At 38.8% G+C, this 22,973-nt stretch overlaps 1 protein-coding gene across 1 annotated transcript in view; it reads right to left on the bottom strand.

The window, feature by feature from the left end:
• The window catches only part of LOC135304940 (beta-1,3-galactosyltransferase 2-like), a 577,146-nt gene that overhangs the window by 482,937 nt on the left and 71,236 nt on the right, over nucleotides 1–22,973 (bottom strand). Inside the window, 1 exon segment of the mRNA XM_064427917.1 lies at nucleotides 5,004–5,082. The gene's annotated coding sequence lies outside the window, so the exon portion shown is untranslated.

Here is a 22,973-nt window from a genome sequence, read left to right as displayed (position 1 = left end):
GAAAGCAAACCAAGAAAGTCACCTCTGTACAGAGCTACTCATGTAAAACACACAGTCCATTAAGTCTGTTGTTCTGTGGGCTCAAGCTGCTTCCCTGTCTATAAATTCTGAAGATGAAAATTCTCCACTGAGGTTTTAATTGCTCTTAGGGAAATCCACCACCCTTCAGGAGGGAGCCATGACAAAGTCCATATAAGAGTCAACGCCTTGGAGAATAGGAACAGGCCTACCTGGCTTCATTGGTTCTGTATTTAAGGTGCTTGGCAGAGCTTCCCGTGTGACCTGAAACACCAGTGAGGCACAGGGCACATTCTGTGTGCTCCAGCTGTGGTCACTAGGTCAGGCCTTGGGAACAGACACCAGCTCTGGCTAGTTTGCAGCTCTCTGCACCATGTGTTATGGAGACCTACATTAAACTCTGAAGCTGTTATGTTAGCTCTGGAAATCAGGAGAAGACCGAATCCTAACAGATTCTTCATACAAAAAGGCAGACCAGTACTATTGATCTGGTTTAGGTAACACTGCACAAACTGGTGAAATAACTGACTGTGGCTATAGCAAACAAGACAAACTTCAGGTCAAAAACTATTTTCATTGATGTCCCTGCCAATGTATTAACAATTACTCCTCTGTAATTGTAATAAAAGGACAGAGGAAAAACTCCTCTGTGATTGGTTGAGCTGGTCCCACTTTAGGAAGAGTGCCTTAATTTCCCATCTTTTATCACTAGCTACAAGCAATTTCAATGCAGGTCATTTAATCTTATCCCAGCCTTTAACTACTTTGTTTCTGACTGTTCAGGCTCAAGACCTTCCCCTCAATTCAGGATCTTACAAATTGTTTTACATAATGCAATTACTCAAGGATTGCTAAAGCATAAAATTGTAATATGCATTTGAGAGTTCTATAATGTAGTACACAACTTATAGCTAGAAAATGGGAAAATGTATTCTTCTTTTCCCTTACTTAAACCTAAGCATCAGACACTTCATTTTGGGGAACTTAACATTCCCTGCTACACATAAATCAATGAATAGACACAGGGTCTAGCAGATGAATCAAAATAAGAACCTTCCTCATGACTCAGTCAGAAAGAGCTGTGATAAACTTGTCTAGTGTGGGTCATTTCTTGTAATTTTTACATCCACACACTGTCAGGATAGATTGAGAGCTCTGGTTTAGTCAAGGGAACAAGAAAAAGATAAATGAGAGAACCGTGCAGATGAAATGTAGTAGCACAGAACGCGGGCAGAGATGGCACACACACAGAACGATATAGTCAAAGAAACTACCAGAGTTATGCAGCTAAACAAGTTCCAATGGATATAAGCAAAATGTTTTATTGTGTGACTTTTATGTCGTGCTTCTTCCATTTATAGTCAAAATAAGCTTACTGCTATTCCTAGCCCGCAGACAAGAGTAAATCAAGCTGTCTCCCAGATTTAAATCAGCAACTTGCACACCACGGTAGCATTTGCATCATTTCCACCATTCCAAATTAAAGCAGCCTTTCTGTGCTTTTTTATGATTTCTCAAACCATATCTGGTTAAGCAAGAGCTATTTATAGTTTACATTTGCCCATAAATAATATTTTTAACAGGAAAAAACCCCCACATTTCATGGAAGCCCACCGAACGTCTATCTAAACTAGTGGTTTTAATGCAAAATAACTCTTCCTCATTAACAAAAGTGAAAGGAAAACGTGGAATAGCAGACTATCTTTGTATACATATATATGGAATAATATATAGATAAAAACGGAATAACATATATTTGCATTACATTTGCATATATGTATAGACACATATACTATTTAAGTATGTTTATACCAAAGACCAGAAAATGCTGACACAATAAAAAAACATGTATTGCAATAAATACAGCAAGGTTGAAGATAAAAGTACCTCCTGGTTTCTATATTGTCTAGTTTAAATATTCTCTTTTTTTGGAAGAAAGTTTCTCTCCATTCTTGCCATATGCAAAATTTAAAAATTCATTTTCCTTTAGCTAGCCACTGTGATGGCTGGAAGGCTGCTGCCTAGTTAGTTGCTACAAAAGGCACATTAGTTTCTGCAAGAATATTAAATATCATTGTCTTAAAATCTCAGCTATCAAATCTGTCAGGAAAAATAGAGCAGAAATAGCAAACAGGCTTCTGTGCAGAGAATGAGATCCAAGCAATGACTTCTCTGTATCCAGTTCCATGGTCATGACTGACAGACAGCACACTCTGCCTCTTTTCTATATCCCTATTACAAGGATTTTCCCATTTTTTAAAGCTATTCTAAGAACTGATATTACTCAATATCCAGGCTTTCTGACTAATTCTCTTTCAAATCTAGACCAGTCCATTCTAATTAAAAAATTATTTCTGATTGCGTCCAGCAGGGATAACCTTTATAAGTTTTCAAATTGTAATTACATTTTCCTGGAGTACAACTATATAGAGAGGTTGTGGAGATATTTGAAAGCTGCCTAAGCACAATCTTGATTACTCCACTCCAGGGGATCCTGCTTGGAGCAGGGAGTTGGACTGCACTGCCTCCACTGGTCCCCCCAACCTTATCCATTCTGTGATACTACAGACCAACAATATGATAAATATTTTCTTGTTGTGATGAAGTTTCATAATTTTCTTACTGTTTTCAGTGCAATTAACATTCACAAAACAGCCATAAAAGAATAAATTAATAGTACTACCAAAGTAAAGTTGGACAAAAAACCAAGAATGTTACCACCTGCTCTACAATAATTAAAGCTTTGTATTATTCCTAGTGATATATACAAAATCTTCACAGAAGATATAAAAACACTGGCAGGAAAATTAGGATCAACTGACTTCAAATGGACATCAAACAGACATAAATCTAAATTGGTTCCATAAGGCAGAGGTTTGAATAAATTATGGTTACATGCAACATGTAGCTTTTCAAAATGCAAAGAAATATTGCTGCATGTTCCATGTCACAGGCTAACCAGATGGTCACTTGATAGATGCCTTTACTAGAGGAGCCACACTGTCCCTTTCATGTGATGAAAAGAGAATGTGGGTTTCTTTTGGATTCCAATCAATTTCAATTCATTTTTACCAGACAATACATGCTACTAATGATTACTCAATTAACCTCAGAGCTCCACAGTAACCAGTGAATCTCTAGGAAACTTAATGACATAAATGCATTCTGAACCAAATAGCACAGATCAAACTTCATTCAAATAAAATGAAATTAATAGCAGCAAATTCCCAAAGCTTTGTATCTTCCCAGCTTATTTTAACAATAATTAGCAAAGAAACTGGAAGCACAAAGAGGATTTTATTTCATGTTGGTGTCTCCCTAGCAACAAAGAATGCAACATTTAAAGAACTGTAACTTTTCCCAGGGTGTAAGGATGCACGTAATGAAGATTTAAGATCTTTCTACCTGTATGTAAACAATGAACCTAAAGGAAGTAAAAACCAATTACATTAGCAAACTGTCTGCTGGGAAGATTGACAGTAGGTATAGAACACAACAGACCACATGAGAAAGTAACCTCAGGAGAAAGCTGGAGTGACAGATATCCAGTGTCAATAACAAATCAAATAAACAGCAGAGATAACCTGAGAGAACTGAAGCCTCTCCAACCAGGGCACATGGTCCTGTGAGCTGGTTGTTAGGATGGAAAGCAGTAACAGAAACTTTCTGGTTCTCCATTGCTTAGCAAAACGTGCTGAGGGACAGTGGAAAAAATCAGCAAGTAGCACGGAACACCATAAAGAAAATACATTTTAAGTCAATATATGGGTTTCTTCCCTCCACTAACATATGGCAGCTTCTGAAAAGCCTGCCCATCAGGCTGTCATGCACTATATGAATTCTATGGTAAACTTCTAAATGATAATTATATGTTAAAACAGTTGCTTAACCAACATTACTTCCCCCATCCTTACCCTTCAAAACTTCCTCTAGTGGTAGGAGTCACAAGGCAAAGGATGCTAAATTTCAAATTATCTGTAGAGAATTTCACACTAGAGCAGCAACTGCAAAGCAGCCAAAGGTACAGCCAACACATTTACCAACTGGAGTACAAACATGTTCTTGTCTGGAATTCCTGCATTATGTGAGGCAGTACAAAATTTACATGTCTGTCTTAACAGCACAATTCAAATCAATATGGCTAAACCAGTAAAAATCAGCCAGGGAAAATCCTGTTTGAGTGTTTTAAAGCAACTTACTGGGCATGGTATACAGGGTTTATTTCCATGTAGAACACAGCTGAGACCACGTGAAAGCAAGTGAAAACAGACACAGTCATAAGAAGTTAAAAAAGTATTCCAAGAAGCTCAACTCAGGTCAGAGAGCTGAGGAAGCAAAGAAATTTGCTTATGGAGTACAGGACTCAGAAAAAAGCTCCGTGGACTTGAAAGGAGGGCTGTGGTTTATTAATTATGTGGTCAAGGAACTAAGAGTCTGTTGGGATACAAGCCTGGAGATGTACAAGTTCACACTTTGGCTGAAATCAGAGAGGGGAACGTGCTCTCAAAAGATGATATTTCCCAAAACATCTTCAAATACAGTGCTTATGAAGAGATCATAAAAGGTCAGAAGACACACATGTACCTTACCAAGTTTATTCCGTTACATATTCCTATCACCATTAGGAGTTTGGAACTTAACCAGATTCACAGAAACAACTTAGCTATTTTCCCAGATGATGAGAGCTTAAATTTCACTCTTCATGAATTTCTAGATTCAGATATGAATCATGATCACCACTCCTTAAAGAGCATGCTCTTTTTCCTCATCCTCTTCCCCAGTTTTCATGTGACAACTTTCCAGAATGTATCTTTAATCAGCTGCACAACACCACTTCAGTAAGTGCATCTTTTAAATATATTTCATAAAAAGACAGCACACATTAAAATGTTCTTACGTCACAAGGAGCTTTCCCAATTACATTCTTCAGAGCAATATCATCTAGAGGCTTAGGAAAATTAAACAGTACACAGAAAATTATTTACCTTTTGAAGCCTCCCAGACAGAGCAAACTCCTCTGCAAATTCTTCCTTCTGTTTCAGAAGTTATCAGATATCCATTTGCCTTGAAAAAAAAAAAGGTATTCTTTTAAAAATCTGCTTTAAAAAAAGTTTGTCTGAGTTACAGAGCAGCATTCAATAAAAACAAATATATCTTCCCATATTTGCAAACATTGGTACAATTCTCTATTTAAGCTCCTCCAGTATTACCACAATAATTATATCTAGAGCTTAAAAAAACTATTAAATATTCACATTTTCTTCAGTACTGGCAATCAATACCCAGTCAACTGTTGGATGTCCCATGCTGTATCACTGATCTGAACCATCCATAAGGAGAAAGAATTGTACAATCACTGATAACTGTGGTTGTACAATTGGACAGATAATTGTCACAGCACATGTCACAGTTGAGAAAACCACAGTACACAGAGTATCATCATACAATTTCAGAAAGCTTCAACCCATACAAAGCAACACCACTTCAGAAGGCTTCAAGTACCCACCCTTGTCATTCTCCAGCCCAGCCTTTTATCCCCTCATGCTGATGCCCTGCCCCTGTGTGCCTCTGCTCCCTTTGGTGTTGCTCAGTGCCCCTGGGCACTCCATGGCTCATTGCTGTCAGTGCTGCTCACCTGCTGCTCACAGCTGCACCCACTGGGGATGGGGCTGGGCCAGCCCCACTCACAATCACCACACACTCTGTGCCTGCAGATAACCCATCTCCCGTTCAGGGAGGGGTGCAGCTCATCTTTCCCACTCTCCTCCCTCAATACTTTCCATCAGAGGACTGTAGCAGTGAAGTAGGAATATCATGGAATGACAGAATAATTTGGGCTGGAAGGGACCTTATAGCTCATCTCATTCCACCCCCTACCATGGGCAGGGAGCCCTTGGCTATCCCATCTTGTTCAGAGCCCCATCCAGACTGGCCTTGAACACTTCCAGGGATGGAACATCTGCAGCTTCTCTGGACAATCTCTCCCATTTCCTCACAACCCAGTAAATATCCCTCTCTAAGCAGCTTTTAAATATTTCAGACTGGCACTATCTCACTGGGACACAGAGTGGCAGACTCAGGGCTCTGAAAAAAATCTCTATTTTTCTGCAGTACTTCATGAATTTTCTAATTTGTTAGCAATCATGAAGACAAAGGATATTTTTAAAGTGTCACTTGACTATAGGAAATCACAGCAACAGCTGGGAGGAGTGATAAGTGGATGGAATTCAAGAGAACTTCTTTCCCCTTCCCATTTTCTCTATACTAAGCTCCTACCTACTACTCCGCAGTGCTTGCATTTGAAGATTACTTGTTAAAGATGAACCTTTTTTAAAACTATAGAGTTTAACCTTTTTACAGCAGAACAACCTACAGGTTTTGTGCTAACACATTTAAATTCTAATCTATCTTTAAAATTTTAGGTAAAAAGTGATAAAAACTGTTCTTATCCCTTCCATATGCAAAGCTATGAGACTCAGCATGTCTCCCATTCTACTTCAAAGATTATTTTGAAGTTGCCACCATGCAAAATTATCACTCTATTCCATAACCTTATGCCATAGAAATGCACATTTTAAACTAACTTTGAATTTCACACTAACTTGATTAAAAACCTTATTTCAGGATCAGAATCCCAGCCATGAGTATCCACACTACACCTGTCAAGCAAGTGAGAAAGAGAGCCTATGCCATAATGCAACCCCCTCCAGCCTAGGCAGCCAAACACCATAAAGGTACTTTCATAATTAAAAAACCTCCCTGAAGCCTGCTCTAAATTACAGAGGAATGCAGAGGAGCTGTTGTATGAAGTAAAGCTTGCTCCTTACACACTTTATCCAATTCTGCAGTGTTACACAGACAGACTAAGGTGTTAAACTGGACACAGAGGATCTGGCCACTCACACCAAGCTGTGCTCCAGCTCTGCAATAGCCATTCTTTGGGGACAATGAGCAGTGCCCTAAACCTTCAACCCTGGGGTGCAGCTAGAAAGTATTTGACTGAAACTATGCTGCACAGCACAGCCGATGCAGTCCTTTTGCATCACTCATATCAGGGAGAGAGATCAGCTGGAAAAAAAAACCTTCCTCTGAAGTCCATGAGCTGAGCACCAGCCCCACTGGAACACATCTGCACTGCTCAGGTGAAACCCCCTGCCTTTTGTAGCCCCCAGAGCCTGGCCCACCAAAGCAAAACAGCTGCCTTTTTGTAGGGCATGAATTAAACACAGCAGCTCACCCCTGTTACCAAATGGGAGCAGAGAAGATTAATTTACTTCTTTAGTCAGTGTTTGAAGCACTAACTGAAAACTACCATTTTTAGTCAGGTCATCCTACTGTACTATTTCCCAGTGTTGTCTTAAAAGGTTTGACACAGCAGTTCCTTGCATGACCCAAAGGAACACAATGAGACCTGACTTCACTAAAAATAGAAGGCAGGAGTCCTTGTTCTTCTGTGAGATTTCCTAAAGAGAACAGTGAAGAAATCTGCTCTGTACATTACTTGTTAATCTAGACCTCAAAATGGACATTTCCTCATTAGATGCAGATAAGCTGTTGGTTTGCAGTTCAACAATGGTACCAATGGGAGGTAACATCAGAAATTTATCAATGCAGCAACTTCTTGAAGAATAGCACTTTTCCAGAACTCTGTGGGTTTTGAAACACACAGGGAGATTTTAAAAATATATTGTGAAGGTAGGGAATTTATTTTTTGTAGGAACTGTTGCTGGCATTGGAATTCCATTGCTGATAATAGGAGTTGGATCTGTGCAAGTATATTCAGAGCTGCAACATATGCAGGCTTAAATATGTCATGAGAAAAAAAAAAAACAATCTTAGAATTTTAGTATGACAGCATTCCTTGTGATCTGCTGGTGCACACAGGTGGAAGTGGTTCTGCTAAAACACTGTCACCATTTCAGAAGAGCCAGAGAAGGGTTTGAATAAGGAGAGGAAACCAACCCAGAGAACAGTAGTGCCATTTTGAATGGACCTGAATGTTTTGAGTCAGCTAAAAAATTCTGGGCTAAGACAATCAGAAATTAAATACTCCTTTATCAGCTTGACAATGAACAAAATTAATCTTGAAAACAAAAAAAAAAAACAATGTTTTTAAAAATTTTTACCATATTTTATTCAATCTGCCACTCTGAGCATGTCTTTTGGCTCTAGGTCTGCAAAGATTCACTGAGGGACCCAGATTTTTTCTGTCAACAAATGTGAAACAAAGTTTTCTTGTGGGTCTTCATAACCCTTGATAGTTTTAGCTCAAGGTAAGCTTCAACTTCAGTGACTCCATCTCTGTCCACTCAGGGAACATGTCCAGGCTCTGCCAAGAAACCTGTCACTTCTTCCTCCTCCTGTGCCCCTTTTTTCCCATTTGAGCTGATTCAGGAATACCCTGTTTGTTCATCCTCTGCATTGTAATGGATCATTCCTGCCCTCCAAGGAAACTGTTCCTGATTAGTCAGCTCTCCTGGACTGCCTCAAATCCTGCAGTCCTGCTCACACTGCTAAGATCCCCAAATAAGACCAGAAGTTTCCCTCCTGAAAGCCAGCTTTATCATTCAGCCGCGTGTCTTGCACTGCCATTGCCTGACTAACATCCTGTCACAGATCAGTTTCTTAAAAGTGCATTTGTACTAAAGAGACCTGGCTAATGTGAGCTGTTAGACTGCGGAGAGAAAGAAATATGGAAGGAAAAAACCTATTCCTTTTCCATTTGCCTTTTCCACTCTAAGAAGCTCAGACGTAATTCAATCTAAAAGTGTCATATGTATGGCTTTTAAATCTCTCATATTTCTTCCCAGTACTACAAAACCTTGCAAAGCAATAGAAAAGGCTTAGGAAAAAAAATGTCTTCAAAATCAATTTAAGTCCTGGACACTACAGAAGAGTTAAATTTTCCCAATATGTCTGTTAGAGAGGTGTCTATCAGTGAGTAAACAGCAATTCTGCTTTGTACTACTAATGAGGTTCCTTGTTGAAGATCAGGTTTCTTATGGAAGTTGCTGGGTTTTGTTTAACATCTTAATGCAAGGGTTTAATAATAGCAGGGCTTGGTATTATAACTGTCACACGAATAATTAAAACACCTAAACTACTAGTGCAGGGAAGAAAAAGGAAATTTTTGAACAGATTTCATTATCCATAGCTGAAAAGAGGGTGATGTTCGCTTCAGAGTAATACTGGCTCTAGTTTTATGATAAGACTCCATAAAATATGAATTGACATGTGCAGGGAAGGGAGATCAGAGTGCATTACAAATGCTACCCAAGAGGAACTATATCTTAAAATTTCATTTCTACCTAAGTTTAAAAAAAAATCATCCTGGGATTAGAGAAGGCTACGAGGAAAACAAAATCTTATTATGCAGTTACTCAGAAATAGGATAGTTGTTGTAATTAAACCACCCATTGTTCCTAATTTTTTTCCCACACATAGAAACATATGTTTGTCTACTCCATGTGTCACTTTGAAAACTCCAACTCTAAACATGTGAAAACTTATTATTTATTTCTCTTAGTCCTTCCAAGGAAAGATTAATATTAAGATTAGATACCATTGAGATTTACACATTTATGGATAAAAAAAGTCAAATCTTTCAAATCCAAAACTGTTTAATTGATCTAGAAGTGAAAAATGCACAATAGCAGAAAAAAGAGTTATAAGGTAAACCAGGGCTCAGAGTCAGAGCAGCATGCTGGGTCACAGCTGGTTACTTTGCTTTTTGAAGCAGGAGAGCCACTGCTGCTCCTGTCCCCGCTTCACTCAAGAGCTGCTCCTCCCTCTGGAATGGAGGCACTGGAGGCTGATACTTCCCTGTCATCTCTGGGACCCCACAGGATCTACCCAGAGAGCCAGATTTTGAGTTTAGGAGAAGTCTAATGGCATAAATATTAATAACAGAGAGAGTACATCTCTAAATATGAAAGTGCACCTGCACAGGCAAAGAAAGTTGAACTTTGTGGAGATAGACAAGGGAAGGTTGGTCCCATTTTCACACTACAGAGGTTCAGATTTTGTGCTGAAATACAAGTCAGGAATAAACAGCTTGCACCACTTTCTGAATAGGATTCAACAAAGCACACATAGAATTTTTCTTCTGAAATACCTGAACTGCTGATTGCCACATTGTGGTCCAGAAAATGCTGGGGATTCCTAAGGCTATGCTAAGAGGCTTTGTGACTTACCTTTGAAACAGATTTCCTGTTACTCAAATGTGATTCATCCTGAAAAGTTTGTAAATATTGTCCCAAACATGAAGTGGTTACACACAGATGGAGTAAGAGATTAACTGTAGCAGTGTCAACTTAAACTTAGCTGTTAGAAAAATGCAACTGCTTAATATTAAAATAAATAAATAGCTTTTTTACTCCCTCTCCTTAAAGGGCATTAAGCATTTTCAGCTTTTAAATTTCCAGACTTCAACAAAGAAATATTTCCCCCCTTCAGCAACTAAATTTCATTAACGCTAATTCACAATGCTGCTTTTAGGTTAAGTTTATCAACCACACCTTAAGTAATTATTCAAAGTATATTTTAGCTCACATGCAGCTCCAGGAGGTAAATACAGAAGATTAATACTTGCTGGAGCAATTTTTTTTCTAGTAAAAAAACCCAAACCCCACATTGCTTTTAATTGAAAGCATCCCAACACTGATTTGCTTAAGGAGTTGAGAGAATGTCACAGACTTCCCCATTCAAAGAAACTCTGCTGTACATGAACGGAACTGCTGGGACCAGGAAGCATTTTTACTGGCCTTAGAGAAAATCAAGTTATATTTAAGAATCTGGCCTTAGAGAAAATCAAGTCCTGGGATGTTTTCCTTCTCATATCTATGCTTACACAATAAGCCTTGCTATATTTTTTTTCAGAATAGTTTTTTAAAAGAGTCATCCAAACTTAGCACAGGAAATAAGTAACCTCTTGCAGAGCTAGGCAGCCACAAGACTGAGTATATTTAACACTCAAGCATTTTACAGACTGCTTTCTCATCTTCTGATCTCCAGAAATTTCCTTTTCTCATCCAGTAAGAGACGTGTGACAAAATCTAAAAATAAGATACCTTAGACAAAACTACTTGGGGAACAAAGTAAGAGCAACCTCATTTTCATTATGTTCATTTACTCAGTTCATATTACCACAGTTTAATATTCACTTATTTTAACCTAAGTCATCTAATAGGCTACTAATATGCTCTAATACAAAGTAGTTTCTTTAATGATCTGAAGCCTAAATTAGCTTGGCATAAATCAAGAACTAGGTGATTTCCTACTACACATTACCAAGTCACATTTTTTCTGATGAGGACCTACTACCAAAGGGAGGATGGATGGAGAAAAACCTTCTACTTCTAGCAAATATGTAATTTTAAATTCCTCATAAAAACATATATATTTAAATGAGTCTATTTCTATTCAGTCTCTTTCAGGCTCCACACAGGCCATAATTCATCTTGTGGGTGGCTGAGTGAGAAGGAAACATTTACGCCTTCCTGTTGCAATTAATTAATAGCATAAATGTTTAAAAAGAGATTTTCCCATTTCATAGCACACAGTAATTGAATGCTGGAACCAAACAATACTTCCCCACATATCTGGGTGTGATGGGCAAGCAGAGGCTGACTTTGTGAGCTACCATTGCAGGTGGAGGTTTAGGTTGGCCCTCCTTCCCTGAGGACACACCTCCACTGCTCTTGAGGGCTCATCCCTTGCCCTTTTTGCCACAACACATATTTGTTCCATTCTTAACCAAACAATCCACCCTTAAAAAATAACAACCCTGTGGGGGCTCCAGCTATCAAACAGAAACAAGTTCCGTGTTGTTACCTGGACAACAAATCATATAAGGCTCTGCCTTTCTTCCTATACAGACACTTGAGAAATATATAGCCTTGAAGCATTTCATTTTATCTGACGAGAAGGAGGGAGGTTTCCTTAGGAGACAAATAAAAGCTGTGTATTACTCAGTGAAACTCTGGGCCACGTCCATCAGGGCAGTGTCCTGGGGCTGCCCCATGGCAGGGAGAGCTCCCCAGTGGGGGCAGGACATCCCCAGGAGCAGCAGCTCCGGCCCAGCTCAGAGCCAAGGCTGCCCAGCAGCAGGAGCAGGGGGAACAGGCAGCACTTGGGAAGAGGAGGAGCCCTCACACCTGAGTCTGACTGGAGCTGCCCTCCGGGGCAGCACCTGGGGCCAGGGGGCCATCAGTGCCCTCGGGGCTGAGCCCTTCCCATAGCCAAGAAAGAGCTCAAAGTGTCAGACAAGGGGGTTGCCTTTATCCTACTGCAGAATATCAATAAACTTATAAAAAACCTATTTGGAAATAAAATAAAGGAAAGAATTATTGCACGATGGAAGAACCACTGAATGACAGTTATCTGTTCTCCATCAAGAGAGGTGAAACTTGTTAATTTGTCTTATTTTAATCAGGATCAAGTACTTCTGACAAACTGTTTCAAATCATTGCTACTCAGGGGGTTGATGACAGTCTCGAAGATACATCTGTTCTGCAGTAAGCTTCCAAAAAAAAAAATTAAAATAGATCCTCCTTAATTTTCTTAAAAGAATGAGTTCCTCTATTGAGATAGAGATAAAAATACAGAAATATGTAAAAATGACCCTATCATTATTTTGCTTGATCCTGAATTTGTCCAAGGGTAATATTCTGCATGGACAACCACCCTGCAAAGAGCAGATTATGCCTGGCCCTGTCCATGTGTTAAGATGCAGTATGTAAAACCAAAGATGCATAAACAGCATTAGAAATATCATCATGATACCAAAATATAAAATTCCAGATCCTTTCCAAACTACACAGATATAAATCTTACAGCTTCCTGTGGACCAGCCTGAACAGCCTGACAGACATAACCTTCTGCTTTTATTGAAACATCTTCACTTTCTTATTACCACCTCCCTTGATCTTCATTCTTTCTGTCTGCTCCAAAGTCTCAGCTTAACTTGACTAAATTCACAATCATTTTCTCTTACCCTTTTGTCACTTCTCCTATTTTCTGGTATAATTCAACACATGCCCAACTTCAATGCATGAAGAGTTCTGCACATTTCCTCAGAGTCCTGGCTTCTGAAACAGGCTGAAATGAGAGGCAGGAGGCTTTGTGCCTCAGCTGATGTGTGTGAAGCTGAGAAGGACAGCTGCTATAAATCACATGGAATTAAGGAAACAAACTATGGAATATTTCCTGGAAAAGAATTTTAATTCTTTTCCAGGAAATAAAAAGAAATTGTGTTTAATATCTTTATGGTCAGGATTAGAACCCAGGAGATCTGGCCTTTCTTGGGTTATGAGACTTCCTGTCTCAAACCAGGATTTCTTCTAGTATTCCCTCCAGTCTCTCATTTTTCTGAGAGATTTTTTGCTCTGAATTTACAAAAGTGATTACTATGGGATGGATGACAGAGCAGTTTTAAAATAAAGAATAGGGTTTTTTTTAAAATTACTGCAGGTTGTAAATTGACTGATAAATTACCTCATAGTAATAAGAGTTTTCTGGTCAAAGCAAAGACTTGAATCCCAGAAAGTGGATCAATTTCTCTGTGCATTTAGGGGTTTTCCAGGGCATTTTAAAATAGTCTGTCGCTCTTCCTATTACAGAATTACTTTTCTGCTGTCTTTAGTTGCTTTTTAGTTTCTTTTTTGTTAGGTAAGCTCTTCAAGGCAAGGACAGTTCATGCAATGTCTAGTACAAAAGGCTGCTGATTTCCCTCCTGGCTTCTGAGGCACTTTGTAATACAAATAATGATGCTAATCATATTGGGTGAGTCTCTAGAAATGGGGCACTTTAGAAGTCTGATATAAATCAAATGAGGGGGAAAAAAACAGCCTTATAAATATGTTCATCTTAAATAAAAAGATACTCATTTTTATTCCTTTTTAGGTGCCCCCTTTAGTTGGCACTGACTGGCAAATGAATGGATTTCTTTTAAAGGAAGTCATCACATCACAGAGCTCTTTGTAACTCTCTAGACAGACTAGAGGATTTTTGCCTTCTTTTTTCCTTTTCCTTAAAATGTTATAAATACTTTATTTCCATTTTGCTCTCCCACTGCTTTAGACATGGAGATAGTTATATCACAACCATAGATAAATTAAAATGACTTGTGTGAGGTTATAGATACACACAAGAACAAAAGGACTGATGGTTGAAAAGAGAACTATTTTAAATTATTCAGAGGGATTCTTTTTCTTTGCTTGGGATTTTGGGAGCAATTGAAAAAAACAGTGAATGAATATGAACACTGCATGAGCAATCTGACACTGTCAGACCCAGCACTAGTGCGACGTGCATTTCCCTCTTTTGATCACTCAGTTCAAAACTTGTTCAGTGCTTTTTAAATAGTTTACCTCTTTTTGTTTAAATTCAGAACTTAAAAACTGTCCTCTAATTCCTCTTCAGAAATTCTTGCAGCTGTACTTTAGAGTACCTATGTGGTATGTACCCATGAGAATCCATTTTTTCAAAACTTTTCTTTAACCTTGATAGTATCATAAAGGAGAGTCTAGGATCTTCAAAGTGCTGAAAAACCCAGGAGTAAATCCAGAGGTTTTCAGTTCCTCCCTTCTACCTCTTGAATTAAAGACAGTCAAGCTATTTTTTCCTTAGATGTATTATCAAAGCAATACAGAAATCAAAAAGATACCCAAAAAAAGTTAATAATGCCCTTAAAGATGTCATGTCAGCCAGAACCCTTGATATGTTGAGCATGTAAAAAAAGTTTATGAATGAAGATTTGTGGAGTGTGTGCTTACTCAGGCAGAGTGAGATCACCCAGTGTAAATCAGCTAATTTGTGTAAGCAGCACAGCTAATGACCTCTAATTCTTGCTATGTGCTCACTTACACAAGAACACCATGCTTATTCCTCCTCCATTTTTTTGTTGGAGGCAGAAAAACTGCCATTTTGTTACCATATTTTTTCCCATAAATTGTAGGACCTGCACAAGTGGAAAATGCCTTTTTTGTACCTGACTGAAACTTTGCACAGCCCATGGATAACAAGGGCAACACATGAAGCCGGCAGAAATGAGCAAATTAGAAAACAAATGCACTTCAGAGGACGTTTTCCAGAGGTTAAATCTTGCTGAGGCACTTAATTCTCCCTGGTTTTTTGAATCATCTGTTCATAAATTGTTCTAAATTATTTTGAACAGAATGGCAGAAAGACATCTGTTTAAAGAGAGCAGGATAATCAGATATAGTTTGCCAGCCATACAAAAACGCCATTTTTATGTTAGAAAAAATCACCCCAAGCAAACCATTACCAGTTGGTCACAGAGTGAGTGATGAAGTAATGAAAAATGAAAGAAAAAAAGGTTATATATATGACTGTGTATAACTAAACATACATTAAAAAAAAAAAGAAAAAAAGAAAGCAATGAAATGCTACTTATTTTTACTGATATTGCCAAGGTCACACTGGTTTAGAGGGCATGACTTGATTTATATTCGAGGTGTTTCTCCTTGAAGGCTGAAGGTTTCAGCTTTATTCCCAACTTTGCTACAGCTTAATACTGGGGGCAGCAGGGAAGTTTTCTCTGTCTTTCCATGATTTTTATAATATTGAGAGTGGAAAGTGTTTTGTTTTCTTTTTAAATAAACACACAAGTTGACAAAGAATATGATGAAATTTCTTTTACTATCCAATTATTTAATAAGTTTAATTAATTAGGTGATTTTTCCCCCTTTTTTTTAGTGTTGTATTGATACTGCTGGTTTTGACTTTCCCTTTATGCTCTTTAATTGTTTGACATGAAAGTTGCTAAGTCAGACGGCTCCTAATACCAATTTTCTAGTTTGCACAAACACATTTATCCACTTAAGTTGCAACAGGTGCAAAGTCAGTCCTTCAGTGACCCTTGAGATTCCTCCAGAGTTATACATTGATCTGCATTCCTCAGCTCCTTAAGAATTTTGAACTCTTTTGTATTTCTCATCTGCCTTTCAGTTTTCTCTCTCCTGTAACTGTAATTGTGCTGTGAAGCAGAGCAGCGTAGTGACCCCAGCCTGGGAAGAGCTCTGTCAGCACTGGAGCCTGGGCTGGAATCCCCAGGGAACCTTCCCTCCATTGCCAGAGCTCCTCTGAAGTTGCAGAGATGGGAGCGCAATGCAAAGGATCTCATGCGTGTGCAACAAACAGCCTCAGGACTGCATGTTAGAAAGGATATTCTGTGGAGAGAAACAGCAGCCACAAATAAATTGTTGGCCTCTGTCTTTCCCTTGTCACACAAGAACCATACAGTTGTCTGGTTTTCCTATTATCAGTTCCCAGTAGTCATCACTAACAGGAACCTTCTATTCATCTTATTTAATGTGATTTTAGATCCAGTGCTCAGTGAAAACAAAGAAAAGAATTATCTATACTTCCATGGGTTTGGCAAAGACCCTCTCAGCTGGAAAATAAGATATATCTCATAACATTGGAAGTACCAGAAGCTTATCCTGCAGCAATACTCTGCCTGTATTTGTTGAACTGGTTTCTTTTGAGCTCTGGTTTAACTCTGATGCTATTATTCTGTTCCTTCTGGCAAAAAATGAGATCCAAATCCCACTACAATGAATGAATGAAAACACTGCTGGCTAAAATAACTATCATTTTATAGCATTTCTCATTGATAAATCAGTGTAATTACCTTTATTTTCCAGGGCAAAAAGAAAGACAGAGTGAAGATATGTGATTTATCCAAAAGGCTGACAGCAAAGGTAAAGAATTCCAGAGTCTAAATCCAGGGCTTGACAGCAAAGGTAAAGAATTCCAGAGTCTAAATCCAGGGCTTGACAGATAGTTTCCACCATTAGGGATAATCTGTCAAACATGTGAGCCAGTATTCTGTTTTATGTTTTACATGCTGTGTTTCCTAGCACAGATTTCATTCATGTTTATGCAGTAACCTATATACTATTGGAGTATAAATTAACAGAGAACTTGTGACTTTTTCCCTGGTGCAAATTCTCCTGAAAAATTCTGTCAGAAGATTGATTTTCCACAAAGAATATCAAATACTGCCTCCTGAGGAAGCTGTGAAGACAAAGCTACTCTGGAGCCCAGATTGGGAGCATTCAATCCCAAACTGGCAGAGGACAAATGTTTCTATTCACACTTTTTTCCTCTTGCTGTCTTGGATTGTCTTTACCTCCCAATGTGTACTTTTGATCAGTAAAGGAGTTAAAAAGGGAACATTTCTCATTTTCCTCCTGCATGTAGGATACACACATATGTTTTCCTGGGCATATCAATCACAGCTAATGCCTGACTCAGGGGTTTGGATAGGCTATATGTACATAGAAACACGTATAGCATAGGCTTTATGTGCATAGAAACATCTCACGCTGTACATTTCTCAAGATATAAAATATAATTAAAACAGGGGCTCTCCACACAACTATTTAATCATAAAATGATTGAACTGAGTAGTGGAAGTTTTCTCATCCCAGCAGCCAGGGATTCCCATCACTGTCACTCGCTTCACAAAAATGATTTGTCTATTTCACAGAGCATGATTTCAGTTCCACAGATATCCAAGTGTGATGACCCCAGTTTCTGTCCTTTCAGAGATTTGCTTTCTTAGGCATTGCATTAATCTTTTCTATTTAATTCTTATTTTTAGTATATATCATTATCCTTTTTTGCAACAGCACAAAATCATGCTTGATTTGCCTTTCTCCTGGCTTCTTAAATGATTGCCTGGTGCATCCCTATCAGGTTGAGGGTGTTGCAAAGGTCAAAGCAATGACAGCCTTCAGGGCTGTGTCAGTGAATGCTAAATTGCCTACTCAGCTCAGCACTAGCACAGGCTCATCCACAAAACACAGCCAGACTGTGATGGAAGCAGTGCTTGAGTAAGCCTCAAACCTTCTCCTGACTCAAAGCTTTCCAAATTTTACATTTAAGGCCTGATTTTCTCAGCAGTAAGCATCCTCTCCACACCTTGACTTTCAGGGAAATTGCCTTTTGAGAATACAGCTCCTGTAATTCCTATTTCTCCCCCATAGCAAGAAACAAAGTCTGCAGCTATTGTGAAGGGGTGTCATTCCTTTCAATAGTTTTGTTTCCTTTGTTATGAAAACAAGGAACAGCTTGTTCTCTAGCTGTGTTCATTACATGAAATCAACTGTTCCGTTAACAACTTTTACTTTGCTGTGTTGGGAGTGCCCAAAAAGAGGCATGTTATAGCAGCACATATAAATTACTTTAACAGGACCTTTATGTCATTTAGGTTTGTGCTTACACTCTAACTGTAGTCTGTTGGAAACAAATACACTTGAGATGACACATGCACTGCATATCTCTGGTTTCCATCACTTCCATCCACTTTGGACCACCTTCTAACACTATTTCATTGAGCAGAACCTCACCTCGCTCAGGTAAGACAAATACTGCCCAGATGGGGTGTACCTTTCAGAACCTGGCTATTTATAAACAATGCTTTCATTCAGCTTTGAGTACCACAAAAGTAACCAGACTCTGACAACTGAGAGGAATCCTTACCATCTAACGCATAATTACTAGCTTCAAAAATGTTGTCATGCAACTTTCTTTCTACAGTGCAGCAGACAAATCCAATTCACTTCAGCTGCTGCTCCTGGAGACAGTGACCTTGGCAATGAAAGGCTAATGGAATTGCACAGGTATCCCTACAGACATCACCTGTACTAAGTGAAGTTGTGCAGGTGTAGCTGAGACCATAATTTAGTACTTGTTTGGGGTGAGCTGCATGTGATGGACAGAAACCAGTATAACAGCAAGATTCTAAGCTGAGTTTGAAATCCTGATACCTGGGGAAAAAACAATTTTCAAGAGAATTTTCTGACATAAGGTGTGGAAATTCATGAGACACAGTGATCCCCATCTTTCTTATGTCAATATGTCATGCCCTTTTGTGCCTCTTTTCATGCTTAAACTGTTTTTTAAACAGCTGAAAAGGAGATTTAAAATATCAAACATGAAAATTCCACCAAACCCATAAAAACATTTCTTAAATTAGGAACCAATAAACAATATTCTTAATCTTTTCGTATTTCAAACACAGTACTACTTCCATAATGGCCTATTATCAATTTTCACCATGTTTTTGAATGCTTGTTGAAATCTGTCTCCCCTTGAACACGCATTTACTAAGACACAAGCATATATTCAACTTCATTTTTTAAGAAGTTCTTGTTCTGGTCACTAGTTCAGGTTCTGTTCTACTACCAGTTAATATCCTTAATTACCATATCATCATAGGTTGTTATAATTATCACTTATGAAGATTACGCTGGTTGGATAAAAGCATTAAAAGTTTTAAAGTGTGAAATATCAGTGTAAGAATATAAAGGATTTAATTTAATTCCATTAAAAGAACCAAATGGCTGAGGTTTGTTCTTTCACGTCAGTACTGTGAAATCAAGTTCGTGTTTAATGCTGTGAAAAACTGACACAGGACAAGGTCAGCTCCTAAGCTGCAAAAACTAGGAAAAGTTAGAAAGAAAGAATCACATCAGTCTTCTCTCACTGATACTGCTTTTAACAAACCCTAGCTCTGCTTTCATTTCCAGCTCCATTAGTAACCAAGACCTATAAATATGCAAACCTGAGAGAAACTGAACTACAAACCCAAACCTCCATGGCTTCCTCAGGCTCAGAATCATGGGCTGGATTCAGAGAGCAGCGCAAAGAGAGGCCACACTCCCTTCCATGCTGCAGCTCATCCTGCTGGAGTGCTGGGCTGATCCTGGCAGGCCTGCTGCTCTCTGCTCCTCCCCTCCACTCCAGCATTTGACTGTTGGCTCTGCACTGCAACACGTTGGTCACAAAACTAGTTCCTTCATGGGCAATTTTCCATTGCAGATAATAAGGGTTCTGCAGTAGCAACTCCAGTATAATATGTGACATATGAAAGAGAAGTCCCAGGAATTTTTATTTGAAAGGAAGAGGGCAACCTCTCCTCCCTTACAAACTAATAGAACAGTCATCAAAACAAGTGGGGTTTTAAGCTCTTAACCTCACTGTATCAATTAATTTGCACTAAATTTTCACAGTATTTGCCCCAGCACATGCTGCAGTTGAGACAGCCATAGTACACAGAATATCATAACACAGTTTGAGAAAGCTTCAGCCCATAGAGAGTAACACCCTACCTCGTGAGAAGGCTTCAGGTGTCTGCTCACACAGAGTAACATCCTATCACTTTAGAAAGCTGCAAGCCTCTGCCCTTCTTGTTCTGCAGCCCAGCCTTTTACCCCCCCATGTTGATGCCCTGCCCCTGTGTCCCTCTGCTCCCTTTGGTGTTGCTCAGTGCCCCTGGGCACTCCATGGCTCATTGCTGTCAGTGCTGCTCACCTGCTGCTCACAGCTGCACCCACTGGGGATGGGGCTGGGCCAGCCCCACTCACAATCACCACACACTCTGTGCCTACACTAAATCTCATTAATATTTCACTGAGTGTTCAAAAGTGTAATTTTTGGTTGAGGGGAGGGCTGTCACTTCAATAAAAGTTTTTTCAAAATGAAGGTTCAAAGCTGCTGCATACACTGAATGCTTTAATGCAGCCACTGCACGGTAGCAAATTGAAAGGAAATCTCATTAGGAGAGGATTCCAGGACGAAAAAAAAGCAGTCACTGTTAGTGCTAATTAGCAGCTTTTTCTGCTGTTTCAAATGAAGTTTCAAAAACTGAATGAGCAGACAGATTATTTCACCCCAGATGTATTCCTTCAGGTCAAGGGTGAGGCACCTTGTGAGGGTGGCATTACTCCGTGTTCTGATTCAGCAGCTAAAAAAACTGCCAATTTCTTAATCCAGCAAGAGTCAAAAATTCAGGTCTGTAATAACAATATCGCAAGGCAAAAAGAAATATAATTTTTCTCAGAAATAAGGGAGTTCTCTCTTTCAAAATTAACTGAACAATAATTCAAACATGTGTGAAGCAGGCAGTACTTTAAAAACAGTCCATGTGAAATCCTAGGGCATTAATCCATTTTAACCATGTTACTAACAATTACCATGGCAGATACACAGGGAGAATCTACATCCTGTAGTCATGGAACAACCAAAAAAAATTTCTGCACACTGGATTCAGAAGACACAAGGAATGAAGGAACCAGTGAGTCAGTGCAAAGGAAAATCTCATATGAGTTAGAAAAAAAATTAATAAGATTTCTGCAGCAGGCTATAACTTTAAAACATCATCAACTCTTCCTCTGATTTAATTCAGCTTGAGTTAGAGAAAGGCATAGACAAGCAATGAAACAGCACCTACAAAACCACCCACAAAAATCAGGAAGTACCTAATTCTTCCAACCTATGAGGGTGTGTAATCACCTGTAGCCTGACAGTACATTAAGGATTTATTCACCTCATCTGTTGACACCAATTTATGTTTTCTTTAGCCATGCACAAGAAAGCCTAAAGTAATCCACAGCTCCTGATTTCAAAATAATTCACTAACAGAATCTCAGGATCTCCCTAGACTCAGCACATTTAAGAGGCACACCCCAGTGCATCCAGATAACCATACTACACAGGATCTGCAGACTTCCAAGTAAAAAAGTCCTATTTTCTGCAAGAAAATACCTGTAGTACTTTGAGCGGTAAAACCAGTGTACCAGTGGATCATGGTATTTAATCATGGGCGTATGTTTAAAGGAAGTTATGTACTTAGAACTCTTGTGGTTCTCGAGTCAAAGAAAAAGAAAAAGGATGCAGGAAATTGAAAGTATTTTAACTTGTAGTTAAATTCCTTTAGATGTCCTTCCTGTGAAAACAAGTCCTTTTCTTGACCATAACTCTGCATTTCTTAGGTGGTATTGTTTTTGCTGTCAGGTTGTCCAGCTGGAAAGCCCCTGAAGGGAGCTCTTGCCTTAAACATGCCAAATGGAAGATGAGAAGATAAAGTGGTTTTTACAGTTGTTGTATTTTGTTGCCAACCCTTGAAAAGCATCTGTTGCTATATGGGAAAAAAAGGGAATGCCCATTCAAAAGAGACAGCCTATATTTTACTGAAAACCTTTACTAGTGGTATCTAAATGCTCCAGGAACTTCTTGGCTATTTTTCACCTAGATAGTAACGCACTCAAGCTGTCAGAGGATTTTGAAAGGCAGACACACTAAATTAATTTTACTGGAACTTAGTTAATGTCAATGTTTATTTAAAAGAAAACAAAATCTAGTGATTAGTAGCAAAGGAATATTGTAAGTTTCACTGAAGTTGATAGAAAACCTTCAACTGGGTTGAAGAAAGCAGAGTGGACAATGAGATCCCCATGATGGCTGAAGGGTAGAAACAGGTTTTCTTGTAAACAGTTCTCATTTTTTAAATGCTCTAAGCTATTTTTAATGGGATTCATCTCTACCAAAGACATGTCTTTGTCATGTGTTTCAAAAGAATGCAACACATTTGCTGGAATATGTGGTTCTGAATACTGAATTAATTTAATTCTGCAGTTCATTACTGCTTTTTGACTGTCCCTGTAACTGGCACAGTGACACTCACCTGAGTGCTGGAGAGAAGAAAGGGGAGGTGTAAACACTTCAAGACCTGAGTGCATTGGTTTCAACAGAGACAAAATCAGTGGGGGCAATAGAATGCCACTTTGGATTGGGACCTTGAAAGCCACAGAAAAGCCTGCTGAGGCAAGCTGGGTATTTCTACCACTCATGCTGCAGCACAGCGCTTGTGCCTGCTGGGAGCTGAGTAGGGAGGATTAGCATGACCTTTGCTTAATGATCAGGGCTATAAACCTTTAGAGACTGGATGGTAAACAAAGAGCTGGAAAAGGAGTCACACAACTTTTTAAAATAATGTTTTGTTTAGTTTCAGTTTTTAAATCTGTAAGATATTTTGTCACTGACTTTTGGTATCAGTTGTGTATTCCAAAGCAAATTTATCATGGGACCTCATTCAAACTGTTAAAACTGAACTGGTTTCATTTTTATCTACTGAAAAGCTAAAA

This window comes from Passer domesticus, chromosome 7 (assembly GCF_036417665.1).
Source record: "Passer domesticus isolate bPasDom1 chromosome 7, bPasDom1.hap1, whole genome shotgun sequence".
NCBI lineage: Eukaryota > Metazoa > Chordata > Aves > Passeriformes > Passeridae > Passer > Passer domesticus.
Note: the sequence above shows the minus strand (reverse complement) of the source record. Positions and strands in the feature narration are given on the sequence as shown.